The sequence below is a fragment of the Malania oleifera genome, chromosome 9 (genome assembly GCF_029873635.1).
Source record: "Malania oleifera isolate guangnan ecotype guangnan chromosome 9, ASM2987363v1, whole genome shotgun sequence".
Lineage (NCBI taxonomy): Eukaryota > Viridiplantae > Streptophyta > Magnoliopsida > Santalales > Ximeniaceae > Malania > Malania oleifera.
In genome coordinates this window covers 68,351,287-68,368,202 of record NC_080425.1, presented here as the reverse complement: position 1 = coordinate 68,368,202, position 16,916 = coordinate 68,351,287, and positions in this window count along the sequence as shown.

The following is a 16,916-nucleotide window of genomic DNA, read 5'->3' as shown; positions in this document are numbered from 1 at the left end:
TCGTTCATCACGAGAATCGTTAATCCAAAGTTACCACGAGGATTGCGGCAGGATTCTCTACAAGTTCTATGGATCGGATTTTCGGTTCAGCTGTTTTTGGGTTTTGGAATAAAATCAAGGTAAGGCTCGGTTTTCAATTCTGATTCAGTAGTTTTGTAAAGAACAATGTTGTGAGTATTTTCTGTACTGAGATTTGTAGGTTTTGGAACTCGGTTCGCTATTTAGGAGTCTTGGAGTTAGAGATTTGTTATTTAGGGGAAAGGTAAGGGGAATTAGTTTATATCGGTTATTTTTGAAATCGAACTCAGTAAAACTATGATTCACAGTCCTGTGTGTGTTTTGGATACTCATTTGGGGGAATCTAAAAGGGAAAACTATGAGTTTTTCATGATTACAGTTTTGGAAAAAAGGGGGCGACGAGCTGCATCCCTGGTTTTGTTGAAAACCGAATGTATATGATGATTTATACTGTGTTATAGGGATGGTCGTGCCTTAACTTGTTTAAACTGTATGTGTTTGGAAAGCCATGATTTTATATTACCAAATGGGTGTGGTTTGTTTGGTTATATGAGCATGCATGTGTGTGTGATTGGTTGAAATGCGAGTAGGAACATTGTTCCGAATTTGTTCCAGGTATTGAGAGTGTCCGACTCTATATCCATGGGCGTATGAAATCGCTGGGCCATGTTTAGCAAGAGTGCCTGGCTCTATATCTAAGGGCGTGAGCCTTACCGACTGATCACCGAAAGGTATGGATCCACCAGTTTAGCGTCAGTATGATGCCATAGGAGTCTAGGACCAGCCATGTGCCGATGGCGCCGTATTTTGCTGGTTGGCTACAGGCCAACGCCTTATGTCGTGAGCTGGCTTCGAGCCGAAGGGTGTGATGACACCGCGATTGCTTGATTATGTGTGTGTGCATGTATGCACTGTTATGAAATTAGTACTGGAACTGCATTTAATTGTATATGTGTTGCGTCATGATAACACTCAAATGCCACACACCGATATAATATGTATTCTTCCTTACTAAGAGGTGTCTCACCCCTACTGTACGTACATATTTTTCAGGTACTTTAAGTAACCGGAACTATCGTCCTTGTGTCGGGAGCGTAGTGGCTGGTGTACTGCGGGTAGCGCTTGGGTAAGTGTTAGGACTTGTGTTTTTGTGGGTTGTTGTTTTGAGATATGTTGGGCACTCGGTTGTACGTCGTATGATAGAGCACTATTTCTGCTCTTGTATAGACTCTGGTATGGTACCATGCTTGTATAGAAAGACCTTATTTTCGCTGCGTATCTCTGGATGTGTATAGGGTGCCTAGTAACCCCTCGGGGTTGGACCCTCAATTATTGTACTTTATCTTGGATGATCTGTATGGTATAGGGACAGGTTAGACTACATTTTCACCCTTAGGTCCCACTTCCGGGTTTGGGGCGTGACAACTTGGTATTAGAGCTAATCAAGTTGTTAGGTCTTGTAGACTTGGTTAGGCATAGTTGTGAGTACATACCAGAGTATAGGATGTTTAATGTGGGTAGAGTTGGTTGAGGTTGTTTTGTTGCTAGATCAGGACTTGTCAACGATATTCCGTGTTTTTCTTTGAATGACTATTTCAGTAAAAGCAGGGCAGACCATTGGTGACTTTTGTGTCGGTGGGATGGGACAAACCTGGACCTGGTAGGGAGTAGTTGACATGATTAATGCTAGATAATTGTGTTAACGGTACATGTTGTAGGAGTCTTGATAGAACTCTACTGTGTTGCAGCATGGAGCCCAAGGATAACAACTTGGGAAGTGGCTCCGAGGAGACTGCGAGTGACAAGTCTCCTGTTGTGCCTCAAAGACTGATAAGGCAGGTTTTGCGGGAGATTGGGCAGAGTGTGAGGAGACGCGAACACTCTCCTATTGCTGTGAGGTGCACCATTGAAAGGTTCACACGCATGCATCCTCCGACGTTCTCTAGGAGACATTACCCAATGATAGCGGAGGACTGCGTGGAGAAGACTGAAAGGATCTTGGAGGTCCTGCACTACACAGATAGGCAGCAAGTCCTCTATGCTACCTTCCAACTATCTGAGGAGGTGAGTCCATGGTGGACTGTGGTGAGTCTACTGGAGAAGCAGAGAGCCGATCTAGAGGAGGTGACGTGGAGCCGTTTCAAGGAGGTGTTCTTTGATAGATACTTCTCGGCTTCTATACGTGTTACTAAGGCGAATGAGTTTTCTGCTCTAACTTAGGGGAGTATGACAGTGCAAGGGTATGTGACTCGTTACATAGAGCTATCCCGGTTCCCGCCGTGTTTGATCTCGATCGAGTATGAGAAGACTCGGAGATTCGAGAAGGGCCTGAGGAAGGACATCCGCAGATTAGTGGCTATGCTTCAGATCTGTGAGTTCTCAGTTTTGGTGGATAAAGCCACTTTGATTGAGATTGATATCCAAGAGGACGAGGTGGATCAGGAGCTAAAGAAGAGGCTAGTACCTTCTCGTTCTCAGTTAGGATATCATCGGGATCATGGAAGAAGAGGAGCAAGGGCGCGGGTTACCGTCATAAAATCGAGCGCCAGGGTTCTCAGGCAAGCCAAATTAGTGATCGTTGTACCAGATGCCACAGATGGCACAAGGGTGAGCACCAGTCATTTGGGGGTAACTGTTACAACTATGGCCAGCCAAGTCACATGTTTCGTGATTGTCGTGCACCGACGCGAGACGTGCCTGCATCCAGTATGAACCGAGGGAGCAATCAGATACCTCGGGGAACCATTTAGGTGAATATAGCTCCAACCAGAGTATTTTCTCTTACTCTAGTGGATGCTGAATATGCAGGGAACATAGTGACAGGTACCTTATTATTGCTTTCAAATAAGGTTTCTATTTTGTTTGATTCGGGTGCAACCCATTCTTTTGTATCTGTGAGTTTTATTAAACGGTGTGGGGTTGAGACTCAAATCATGAACGAGGTATTATCTGTTACTACACCATCTGAGAGTATGTCATTCTGTAGGAGGATGTTGGAAGACTGCCCAGTGGTAGTTCAGGGGAAGCTACTACCAGCAAACCTTGTGGTATACGACATGTTGGGGTTCAATGTCATTCTGGGGATAAATTGGTTGTTCACCAATTATGTTGTGATTGACTGTCATAGGGGAGTAGGAGTATGAATTCGTGGGATCGTGTGTGCGTTTGATGCCTCAGGTTCTATCGGCATTACATGCGAGGAGATTACTCTTAGACGGATGTCAGGGGTACCTAACTTGTGTGAAGGAACCGCCATAGGATGAATTGAGACTCGAGGACATTCGGGTAGTTAGTGAGTTCCCGGATGTGTTTCTAGATGATTTACCCGTTTTACCTCCTGATCATGAGGTGGAGTTCACAATAGAGTTGCTGCCTGGTAAGGTACCGATCTCTAAAGCTCGGTACTGGATGACTCTAGTAGAATTTTAGGAGTTGAAGGAGCAATTGTAGGAATTACTGGATAGGGGTTTCATTCGACCTAGTGTTTCGCCCTGGGGAGCTTCAGTATTGTTTGTGAATAAGAAGGACGGGTTGATGCGTATTTGCATTAATTACCTTGAGATTAACAAAGTAAATGTGAATAATCGCTATCCTTTACCTCCTATAGATGATCTCTTTGACCAATTGCAGGGGACGCGGGTCTTTTCGAAGATCGACTTGCGGTTAGGGTATCATCAGGTGAGGGTCAGATCTGAGGATGTAGCGAAGACTGCTTTGCGAACCAGATACGGACACTACGAATTCTTGGTCATGCCTTTTGGGTTGACGAATGCTCCGGCGGTGTTCATGGATCTGATGAACAGGGTTTTCCATGAGTGCCTGGACCGGTTCGTGGTGGTAGTCATTGACGATATTCTAGTATACTCGAGGAGTACGGAAGAGCATGAGGACCATCTGAGGTTAGTATTACATGTTCTGCAAGAGAAGAAGTTGTATGCTAAATTGAAGAAGTGTGAATTCTGGTTGAATCAGGTGGCATTCTTAGGCTATGTGGTGACTGGTGATGGTATATCGGTGGATCCTAGCAAGATTGAAGTTGTGGTTGACTAGGTAAGGTCGAAGAATGTGTAGGAGGTTCAGAGTTTTCTAGGACTGGTGGGTTATTATTGTCGGTTCGTGGAAGGTTTATTTAAACTGTATGGGCCTCTAACTCGATTGACCAGAAAGGGAGTGAAGTTTGAATGGACCAGTGATTGCGAGCAGTATTTTCAAGAGTTGAAGCATCGGCTGGTTACGCTCCAATTTTGACAATCCCTTCGGGGGATGGTAGTTTTGTGATTTATAGCAACACGTCTCTGAAAGGTTTGGGGTGTGTGCTTATGCAACAGGGTAAGTGTCATGCCCTGAACCTGAAAATGGGACCCAGGGGTGAGAATGTAATCTAACCTATCCCTATATCCAACGAGGCATCCAAAGATATAGTACAAAGGATAAGGGTCTGACCCCGTGGGATTTCTAGGCACCCTATACACATCCAAACAAAATCATATATGCAGTGGAAAAATGTCATTCTATATACATACATGGTACCATACCAAAGTCTATACAAGGACAGAATCAAGGTTCCATCAAATAACGTACAAACAAGTGCCCAACATATCTTAAAATGGCAACTCACAAAAAACAAGTCCTAACACTTACCCAAGCGCTACCTGCAATACACCGGCCATTATGCTCCCGACACAAGGACGCTAGTTCCGGTTACTCGAAGGACCTGTAAAAATATGTACGTACTGTAAAGGTGAGACACCTCTCAGTAAGGAAGAATACATGTTATATCGGTGTGTAACATTTAAGTGTTATCATGATGCAACATACACGCAATTAAATGCAGTTCCAATACTAATTTCACAACAGTGCATACACGCACACGCACACACACACATGATCAGCAATCCCGGTGTTGTCACACCCATCGTCCCATAGCCGCCCCGCGACATACGGCGTTGGCCCGTGGCCAACTCGCATAACATGGCGCCACTGACACATGGCTAGTCCCCGACTCCTATGACATCGTACCGACGCTAAACTGGTGGATCCACACCCTTTGGCCTAATCTGCTGGAATAGGCTTATGCCCTCGAATGTAGAGTCGGACACTCTCAGTGTCTGGAACAATTTGGAACCACGTTCCTACTAGAATTTTAACTAATCACACACACATGCATGCTCATATAACCAAAAAAACCACATCCATTTGGTAATTTAAAATCATGGTTTTTCAAACACATGCAGTTTAAAACAAGTCAAGGCACGACCATCCCTATAACACAGTGTAAATCAATATATACATTTGGTTTTCAACAAAACCAGGGATACATCCCGTCGCCTCCTTTTACCCAAAATTGTAATCATGAAAAATCCATAGTTTTTTCCGTTAGATCTCCCTAAATGAGCAGCCAAAATACACACAGGACTGTGAGCCACAGTTCCACCGAATCCGATTTTGAAAATAACTGATATAAACACAATTCCCCTTACCTTTTCCTCAAATAGAAATTGCCAAACTCTAAGGCTCCTAAACAGCGAACCGAGTTCCAAAACTTACAAATCATAGTACAAAAGATACTCACAACCCTGTCCTCTACCAAACTACTGGATCAAAAAAGAAAACCGAGCCTTACCTCAATTTTAAGCCGAAACCCGAAAATCTCCGAAACGGGATTCCGATCTGTAGGTTTTGTAGAGAATCCTTCCATGATCCTCATAGTAACTTCAGATTAACGATTTTGGTGACGAACGATGAAGAAACCTAGAGGGATGGAGAGTAAGGAGAGTTCTAGAGAGATAGAGAGAGAGAGAGAGAATTGAGTTTTCTTAGCTGAGAAGTAAAGAGAAATGATATTTATAACCTTTTGACTCGACCATCCTTGTCAATGAGATGGTATACTCATCGACGAGGTCATATAGACAGCTCGTCGACAAGACGATGGATTCGTCGACGAATCCTGAAATCACCGATTTCCTAAAATCTCTCAGCTTCTCCTCGTCGATGAGCTTCTAAACTTCGTCAATGAGACTTACATGGGCTTTGTTGATGAATCCTGACTTCGTCGACGAAATCTGCTAAATTTCTAATTTGCCCCTCTTTTATTTATTTACACCCATATATCACGGTTTGGGTTCTTACAGTAAGGTAGTACCATATGCTTCTCGGTAACTGAAAGAATATGAGAAGAATTATCTTACGCATGATTTGGAGTTGGCTGTTGTTGTATATGCACTGAAGATCTGGCGACACTACTTGTATGGTATGCAATGCGAGATCTTTACTGACCACAAAAGCTTCAGGTACTTTTTCACGCAGAAGGAGCTAAATATGAGATAGAGACGGTGACTTGAGTTGATTAAAGACTATGATTGCACCGTCAGTTATCACTCGAGAAAAGCTAATGTGGTGGCTGATGCATTGAGTCAAAAGTCAGATCATGTGGCAATATCTATAGTTGTGGCTTAGCATCACATCAAACAGGATCTGGAGAGCTCAGGTATAGAGTTTGGGCGTGGTGATCATCAGGCTTTTATTGCTAGCTTGGTAATCTAGCTGACTTTGTTTGAGCGTATAAAAGTTGCACAGACTAGTGATGCAGAGTTGGTGGAGGTTATGGAAAAGGTACAACAGGGATTGGCTACAAAATTCAACCTCTCTGAGGGAGGTGTGTTGAGGTTTGGGACCAGACTATGTGTTCTGAACGATGATGGGATCAGAAGGACTATTCTTGAGGAAGCGCATCGTTCGTTATATACGGTACATCCTAGTAGTACAGAGATGTATCGGGACTTGCACGGGACCTTCTGGTGGAGTGGTATGAAGAGGCAGATTGCTCAGTTCATGGAGCAGTGTCTAACGTGTCAGCAGGTGAAAGCTAAACATCAGAGGTCGGCAGGGCCGTTGCAGCCTTTGCCTATTCTGATGTGGAAATGAGAGCATATTTCCATGGACTTTGTGACCGGATTGCCACTAGCACTTCATGGGCAAAATGCTATCTGGGTGATCGTGGACAGGTTGATGAAATCTGCTCATTTTATACTAATGAAGGTTAGCTATCCTTTGAGTAGGTTAGCAGACCTATACGTGCATGAGATAGTGAGAATGCATGTAGTACCGGTGTCCATTGTATTAGATCGATATCTAAGGTTTACTTCTTGATTCTGGACGAGCTTGCTGGAAGCATTGGGGATGAAACTTACTTTTAGTACAGCGTTCCACCCCCAGACTGATGGACAGTCGGAGAGGACGATACAGATCTTGCAAGATATGTTACGATCTTGTATGTTGGACTTCGGTGGTAGCTGGATACAGTTTATGCCACTAGTAGAGTTCGCTTATAATAACAGCTTCCAAGCTAGTATCGGGATGGCACCGTTCAAGGCTCTGTATAGTCGGAGGTGTCAATCTTCTCTGTATTGAAATGAGGTTGGTGAACATCAGGTGTTAGGACCTGAACTTGTGCAGCAGGCGTCTAAGAAGGTAGGTTTGATCCGGGAGAGGATTAAATCAGCTCAAAGTCGACAAAAAAGCTACACAGATGTTTGCCGCCGTGAGTTAGAGTTCGACATGGGGGGTAAGGTATTTCTGAGAATCGCTCTGATGAAAGGGGTGATGAGATTTGGGAAAAAGGGCAAGCTAAGCTCGAGGTATATCGGACCATTCGAGGTTTTTGAGCGAGTGGGTCCAGTAGCCTACAGGATTGCACTACCCCCAGCACTCTCGAGGATCCACGATGTGTTTCACGTGTCCATGTTTAGGAGGTGCATGTTGGATCCTTCACATGTTATTAGCTATGAGGATGTGGAAATTGGGGATACTTTAGCGTATGAGGAGATACCTGTTCTGGTTCTGTACAGTAAAGTTCAAAAGCTTCATACTAAAGAAATACCGTTAGTGAAGGTATTGTGGCGGAACCACGAGGTTGAGGAAGCTTCTTGGGAATTGGAAATGGAAATACGTTGGAAGTATCCGTAGTTGTTTTGAGTATATGTACATTACTCTACTTTAGGTTGGGATAGGTAGTTAGTCGTTGGGAGTGTATGTTATTGTGTACTCCTGAGACGGTTTATGTATGTAGCCACGGTATTCTTTCGCCTTAAGTGAGGGTATGTATATATTATGATGGGGCTGCATTGTAGTAGCCACCAGTTTCTTTCTAGAATTGCGTATATGAATTTTCTTGTATGTTGAGTTTGTGAATGAGAGATGGCAAATTTTGAGGACGAAATTTTTGTAAGGTGGGGATGTTGTAAGAACCCAAACCGTGATAGATGGATTTAATTAATTAAGAGAGGGGCGAGATGGTAATTAAGTAGGCTTCTCGTCGACGAAGTTCAGAGGCTCGTCGACAAGGAGAAGTCGAGGGGTTTCGGAAAATCAAAAATCCTAGGCTCGTCGATGAGGCCATCGTCTCGTCGACGAGGATGCAATTTGTCGACGAGAATAGTTGTGTCAAGGGTACTATAAATAAATATTTTCATTACTTCTCAGTTAAGAAATCTTATTTTATCTCTCTATCTCTCTAGAAACTCTTCCTACTTTTCATCTCTCTAGATTTCTTCGTCGTTCATCGCTAGAATCGTTAATCCGAAGTTACCACGAGGATCATGGAAGGATTCTCTACAAGTTCTACGGATCGGATTTTCGGTTCGGCTGTTTTTGGGTTTTGACATAAAATTGAGGTAAGGCTCGGTTTTGTAGAGAACAATGTTATGAGCATTTTCTGTTCTAGGATTTGTAGGTTTTGGAACTCGGTTCGCTGTTTAGGAGCCTTGGAGTTCGGGATTTGTTATTTGGGGGAAAGGTAAGGAGAATTAGTTTATATCGGTTATTTTTGAAATTGGACTCGGTAGAACTATAGCTCACGGTCTTGTGTGTGTTTTGACTACTCATTTGGGGGAATCTAACAAGGAAAACTATGAGTTTTTCATGATTACAGTTTTGAAAAAAAGGGGGCGACGGGCTGCATCCCTGGTTTTGTTGAAAACTGAATGTATATGATGATTTATACTGTGTTATAGGGATGGTCGTGCCTTGACTTGTTTAAACTGTATGTGTTTGGAAAGCAATGATTTTAGATTACCAAATGGGTGTTGTTTGTTTGGTTATATGAGCATGCATGTGTGTGTGATTGGTTGGAATGTGAGTAGGAACGTGGTTCTGAATTTGTTCCAAGTACTGAGAGTGTCCGACTCTATATCCGTGGGCGTATGAAATTGCTAGGCCATGTTTGGTAAGAGTGTCCGACTCTATATCTGAGGGCGTGAGCCTTACTGACTAATCACCAAAGGGTATGGATCCACCAGTTTAGCATCGGTACGATGCCATGGGAGTCTGGGACTAGCCATGTGCCAATGGCGCCGTGTTTCGCTGGTTGGCTAAGGGCCAACGCCGTATGTCGCGAGTTGGCTTCGGGCCGAAGGGTGTGACGACACCGAGATTGCTTGATTATGTGTGTGTGCGTGTATGCACTGTTGTGAAATTAGTACTGGAACTGCATATAACTGTATATGTGTTGCGTCATGATAATACTCAAATGCCACACACCGATATAATCTGTATTCCTCCTTACTGAGAGGTGTCTCATCCCTGTTGTACGTATATATTTTTCAGGTCCTTCAAGTAATCGGAATTATCGTCCTTGTGTCAAGAGCGTAGTGGTCGGTGTACTACGGGTAGCACTTGGGTAAGTGCTAGGACTTGTGTTTTTGTGGGTTGTCGTTTTGAGATATGTTGGGCACCCGGTTGTACGTCGTATGATAGAGCCCTGTTTCTGCTATTGTATAGACTCTGGTATGCTACCATGCTTGTGTAGAAAGACCTTATTTCCGCTGCGTATCTCTGGATGTGTATAGGGTGCCCAATAACCCCCCGGGGTTGGACCCTCATTTATTGTACTATATCTTGGATTATTTGTATGGTATAAGGACATGTTAGACTACATTTTCACCCCTGGGTCCTACTTCCGGGTTCGGGGCATGACAAAACCAGTCCTGGTCGATCGGTGCTCTCGGGTTGGACCTATTTTTTACCACGGTTGACTCGGTAAAACAGGCTTAAAATAATTAAATAATGATTAAATATTTTCTAATAATCTCGACCATGTCCCTAGCGGTTATAATTCTAGGGGAGTCTATTTATACCCCTTTATTTGGGATGATTTGTAACTTGATTAGCAAAACCGATTAAGAAATTCTCTCTTATTTTCAAAAATCCTACTACTCATTCTTATATTCCATTCACTCATACTTACCCTCTACTATTGCTTAAATCCTTTGTAAGTTGATTGAGTGTTTGTTTTTAATAGGCTTGCTCTCCCATCCTTGTTTGATTGATTCGATTTTCTTGAGAGCTAAGCATGAGTGTTCTTAGGGGACTTTGCTAATAAGTATCTCCTAAGAAGACTTGTATTAAGCTTATGAGTATTGCATCTTCTTTGCAATAACTTAGGAAGTTTGTATTTGTTTTGGGGTTGCAAAAACATTTTCAAAAATGTTTCTAAATATCTTGTGTGATTTATCTTGCATAACTTTGAAAATATTATGCGATATTAATCTTTGTTGCAATATTCACTAACTTACATATCATTTTGTTGAATACAGAGATTATATGTCTTTTGCAAACCAAGCATATGCATTATCTAATATTCACGTGATTGAGAAATCCTGCTGATTGATATTCTTGAGACTTGCTTGATATCTTTGTGTGGACATGTTGATTGAATATCTTGAGATACAAAGATTTCTTGTTGACACTCTCACGCACTCATTACATTGATAGCAAATATATTTGAGAGTTAAAATATTAGACCACACTAAGCTTACATATTAAATCATGTTGTGGTGTATGTGACTGAGCGTATCTGGGTACATATTTGCTTTACACGAAAGCACAATCGTTGTACAAATATTCTTTGATTGTAAAATCAAAGTGTTTCCAGGCATGACCTGAGGGGGCAGTAATCCAGCCCCATAAGGATTTGTTGTAAAGGTTGAGGTCAACCCTGTGCTGATTGACCTGGTATGTTTAGGTGCCGCTCCACCCGCTTAAGTAAACAATTATAGTGGTAATCCTTGTGCTTGTTAGCCAAGACGGGGACGTAGGCAATTGACCGAACCTTGATAACATTTCTGTGTGTCACTCTTACCTTACTGCTTTCTAGTGCATGTGCTGTTAATTAAATTGCTTTATTTAATTTCTGGTATATTTACATTACTTGCACTAGATTGACCTTAGGGTTGTGAATATATTGGTGTTAGAATATTTACCTAAGGATTAAATTTTAAAAATACCAATTCACCCCCCCTCTTGGGATCACGGTAAAGCTAACAAGGGGTATGCTGCTCGGTATATAGAGTCATCCAGTTTCGCGCCGTGCTTGGTCTCGAACGAGTATGAGAAGGCTCGGAGGTTCAAGAAGGGCCTGAGGAAAGACATTCGCAGATCAGTGGGTATGCTGCAAATCTGTGAGTTTTCGGTTCTAGTGGATAAGGCCACTGTGATCGAGACCGGCTTCCGGGAGGATGAGGTGGATCAAGAACCAAAGAAGAGGCCAATGCCATCAGGTTCTAGTTAGGGATCATGGAAGAAGAAGAACAAGGGCTCGGGTTACCGCCAGAATACCGAGCGTTAAGGTGCTCAAGTGGATCAGTCGCGCAATAGTTGTATCAGGTGCCACAGATGGCATAAGGGTGAGTGTCAGTCATTTGGGGGAAACTGTTACAGTTGTGGCAAACTAGGTCACATGGCTCGTGACTGCCACGCACTGAAGAGAGACACACCTGCCTTTAGTGTGAACCGGGGTAGCAGTCAGATACGTCGGGGAACTAGCCAGAAGAACACAGCTCCGACGAGGGTATATTCTCTTACTTTAGCGGATGTTGATCGTGCGTGGAATGTAGTGACAGGTACCTTGTTATTACTTTCAAATAGAGCTGTTATGTTATTTGACTCGGGTGCAACCCATTCTTTTGTATCTGTGAATTTTGTAAAACTGTGTGGGGTTGAGACCCAAGTTATGAATAAAGGGTTATCTGTAACTACACCGTCTAAAAGTGTAATGTCCTGTAGGAGGATGTTGGGAGGCTGCCCAGTGGAAATTCAGGAAAGGCTGCTGCCGGCGAATCTTGTGGTATACAATATGTCGGGTTTTGATGTTATATTGGGGATGGATTGGTTATCCTTTAGTTATGCTATGATCGATTGTCGAGGAAAGGTAGTAGTGTTCAGACCTCCTGGGGAGCCAGAGTATAAGTTTGTAGGATCTTGTGTGCGTTCAACGCCACAGATTCTATCAGCATTATAGGTCAAAAGGGTACTCTTGGACGGATGTCAGGGGTACCTAGCTTGCGTGAAGGAACCATCGCGGGATGAGTTGAAACTCGAGGATATTCGAGTGGTTAATGAGTTCCTAGATATGTTTCCAGAAGACTTACCCGGTTTATCTCCAAATCGTGAAGTGAAGTTTGCGATAGAGTTGTTGCCTAGCAAGGCATTGATCTCTAAAGCTCCATACCAGATGGCTCCAGCAGAACTTCAAGAGTTGAAGGAGCAATTGCAAAAATTACTGGACAAGTGCTTTATCCGACCTAGTGTTTTGCCCTAGGGAGCTCCAGTTTTGTTTGTGAAGAAGAAGGATGGGTCGATGCGTATGTGTATTGATTACCATGAAATCAACAAGGAGATTGTGAAGAACCGTTACCCATTGCCTCGTATCGATGATCTCTTTGACCAGTTATAGGGGACGTAGGTCTTTTCGAAGATCGACCTACCGTCAGGGTATCATCAGGTGAGGGTTAGATCCGAGGATGTTGCAAAGACTACTTTCCGAGCTAGATACGACCACTACAAATTCTTAGTCATGCCTTTTGGGTTGATGAATGCTCCGACAGTATTCATGGATCTGATGAACAGGATTTTCCATGAGTACCTGAACCAGTTTGTAGTGGTGTTTATTGACGACATTCTAGTATACTCGAGGAGTTCGGAAGAGCATGAAAACCATCTGAGGTTGGTGCTACAGATTCTGCGGGAGAGGAAGTTGTATGCCAAGCTGAAAAAGTGTGGGTTCTAGTCGAACTAGGTTGCATTTTTAGGCCATATGGTGTCAAAGGGCGGTATCTCAATTGATCGTAGCAAGATTGAAGCAGTGGTCGACTGGGTGAGACTGAAGAGTGTGCAGAAGGTTCGGAGTTTTCTGAGATTGGCGTAAGTAATAAACCGAAAAAAAAAAATTAAAAAAAAGTGAATAGTATTATTAATGGTAATAAAATCCTATTGGGATAATATATATATATATATAGGTATATAGGTATATAGTTATTAGTATAATATCTTATATGTTATATATATAATTTAAGGTTAAAGTAACTTCTCCTGAAGCTTCAGCTTCAAGAAGAAAAGTTTTTGAATAGTTTTTTTTTTCTTCATTCAAGAACTAGAGAGTTCCCTCCCCTGAATTTCTTTGTCAGTCTCATCGTCTCCGTCTCTCTCTTCCCTCTTTTCCCGACGGATATTTAGCCGATCGAAAAATGAAAGGTACTGTTGGGTTCCTAACTCTACTATCGACATTTCTACTGAAGCGGATTTATCGTGGGAGCGGCGTAGGCACCACTCCTAGGGAAAGGTATATTTCCTCTAAATCCTTAATTTCTCCTTAAATCTTCAGTCAAATCGACGATCAGACACCACCACATGGTCTTAGTCGCGATTGACATCATTTTGACATGAGTAAATTTTCAATTGGGGTTTTCTAGGCCCCACTCCAAAGCGAGAGTGAGATTTGGGAAATTTGAAAAATTGGTTATATTTGAGGGTATAACTGTTTATTTGGTATTTAAGGGTTTAGGAAATATTAAAATAGTATTTTATTTAGGATTAATTTAATGAAATTAGGATTTTTGATTCAGAGTCTGGGTGAGTGCCGCGTGTATTTTTCGGGGTCCCTATTGGTGTAGTTCAAGAAATCAGGTAAGGGAAAAAATATATATTAAATAAAAAATTTTATGAATTTAATGGAAAATGAATTGTGTTATATATACGTGTATATGTTTCGGTATGAGTTTAAAATGCCAACAATTTAAATTATGTTTTTCCTAGTTTAGGGCTGTTTATTAGATATGTATATATGAAAATGAACTGATGAAAGTGGAAAATATTTTGAGAATAATTATGTAAGAAATGAAAGATATTTTTTAGTATATAAACATTAAATGTTAGTTGGCTTATTTTACAGGCAGTGTATGAATTTTATTGCTAAATTGTGTGACATGAGTAAATGTAAGTTCTGTGCAAATATATGTTAAATGTATGAGATGCAGGTTAAGTAAGTAATGCATTGAGAATGAAATATGATATGAACTATGCTGCTTGTCTGTGTTAATGCAACTATGTAAACAATTGAAAGATGTTGGGTAAAATAGCTGAAAGATGTTGGATAAAACAGCTAAAAGATGTTCGGTAAAATAGCTAAAAAATATTGGGTAAAACAACTAAAAGATGCTGGGTAAAACAGTTGAAAGATGTTGGGTATGTAATAATGAAACGAAAATGAAATGTGAAATATGAACAATGTAAAATGGGAAAGAGTCACTTAAAGTGAATGGAAAATAAATGTAAGTTAATTAGTAATTAACAATTTGATGGTGGAATAATGATAGAAAGAACAATGTATTATGAACTAGAAGTATCTATCTCATAGAACCTGTTACGATTGCTCGGGTGTGACTCTTTGCTCGAGGGCGTCTTGGAAAGGCGAGGTGCGCTGGTAAACTGTTCAGATGTGGTAGAAGCGGCATAACGTATTAGGGCAGAATTGAACCCCCTTGTATGGCCTGGTATATTTCCCATCATTGGGGTCTTTGCTAGTAACCTTTGTTTGAACTGTGTGACTACTGATCGATTTATACTTGAAGGCTTACTGAGTAAGGTGGAGTGCCCTGGGAAGGCTTCACACTATCCTAGTGTTTCTTAGTATCGACGATGGGTGCTACTTATATGGACTGGTAATCACCCTATCCGTGGAGGGGTAATCTCGTGGGGTGAAATATTTTGCATGTGGTTGATTCGACTCAGAGAATGATTTCATGTTTATGATAACGTTTGCAAATGTTATTAAATTGACAGTTAAAGAACCGCATGCTTATCCCACGCTGTTTTTTATATCCGTCTTCCCTTACTGAGATGTGGTCTCACCCCGAATATGAATTTTATCTTTTTTCAGGATTTCCTCAAATCAAGCTGAGAGAGCTCGATGTTTTTATAAATTTTTGGGAAATAAAAAGAGAAAGGGTATATTGTATGTTAATTTGAATGTTATTTTATGTTTTTATGTTTTTTAAGTCTTCTTATCTTATAATGGTTGTGAAACATACTAGTATTGTGAATACTAAATATTTTTGGGAGATATGTGTATATATAGGAATACAAGTGGATGCATGGTTTATTATGGTGTGTAGATAGATTTAGAAAACTCTGGTATTATATTTGTTGGAAGATTATAATTATATTTTTCGCTGTGTTGACATTAGTATGTGGATTATTAGGTAAATGAATGGATTATTAGCACTCCGGGCCCACGTAGAGGGTCGGGGTGTTGTAGGTTATTATCGTCGGTTTGTGGAGGGATTCTCTAAGTTGTCTGGGCCTCTAACATGATTGACCAAGAAGGGGGTGAAGTTTGATTGGACCGAAGATTGCGAGCGGTGTTTCTAGGAGCTGAAACAACGATTAGTTACTGCTTTGGTCTTGACCATTCCTTTTGGGAATGACAGTTTTGTGATTTATAACGACGCATCTCTAAAGGGTTTAGGATGTGTGCTTATGCAATAGGGTAAGGTTATAGCTTATGCTTCTTGGCAACTCAAGGAATACGAGAAAAATTACCCTACGCATGATCTGGAACTGGCTGTTGTAGTTTATGCACTGAAGATCTGGCGACACCACCTGTATAGTGTTCAGTGTGAGATAAAGCCTCAGGTACTTTTTTACGCAAAAGGAGTTGAACATGAGGCAGCGGAGGTGGCTTGAGCTGATCAAGGACTACGATTGCACCATCAGTTATCACTCGGGGAAAGCTAACGTGGTAGCTGATGCATTGAGTCGGAAGTCGGAGCATATGACAGTATCTGCAGTTGTAGCTCAACATCATATTAGACGGGATCTGGAAAGCCTTGGCATATAGTTGGTGGCTGGTGATCATCAGGCTTTTATTACTATCTTGGTGATCCAGCTGACTTTGTTTGAGTGTGTTAAAGTTGCACAGACTAGGGATGCAGAGTTAGTTGAGATTGTGGAGAAAGTGCAGCAAGGGTTGGCTGCAGATTTTAACATCTCTGAGGGAGGTGTTTTGAGGTTTGGAACCAAGCTGTGTGTTCCAAACGACGACGATATCAGAAGGACGATTCTGGAGGAAACGTTTCGTTCTTTGTATACGGTACATCCTGGCAGCACGAGATGTATTGGGTTTTGCGCGAGACCTTCTGGTGGAGTGATATGAAAGGGAGATTACTTAGTTTGTGGAGTAGTGTCTGACGTGTCAGCAGGTGAAAGCTAAACACCAAAGGTTAGCAGGGCCATTACTACCCTTAGCTATTCTAGAGTGGAAATGAGAGCATATTTCCATAGACTTTGTTACCGTATTATCGCCAGCGCTTCACGGATAGAATGTTATTTGGGTAATTGTGGACAGGTTGACGAAATCTACTCACTTCATATCGATGAAGGTTAGCTACCCTTTAAGTAAACTAGCAGACCTGTATGTGCATGAGATAGTCCGAATGCACAAGGTGCCGATGTCCATCGTGTCAGATCGAGACCTAAGGTTTACCTCTCGTTTTTGGAAGAGCTTGCAAGAAGCACTAGGGACGAAACTTACTTTCAGTACAATGTTTCACCCCTAGACTGATGGA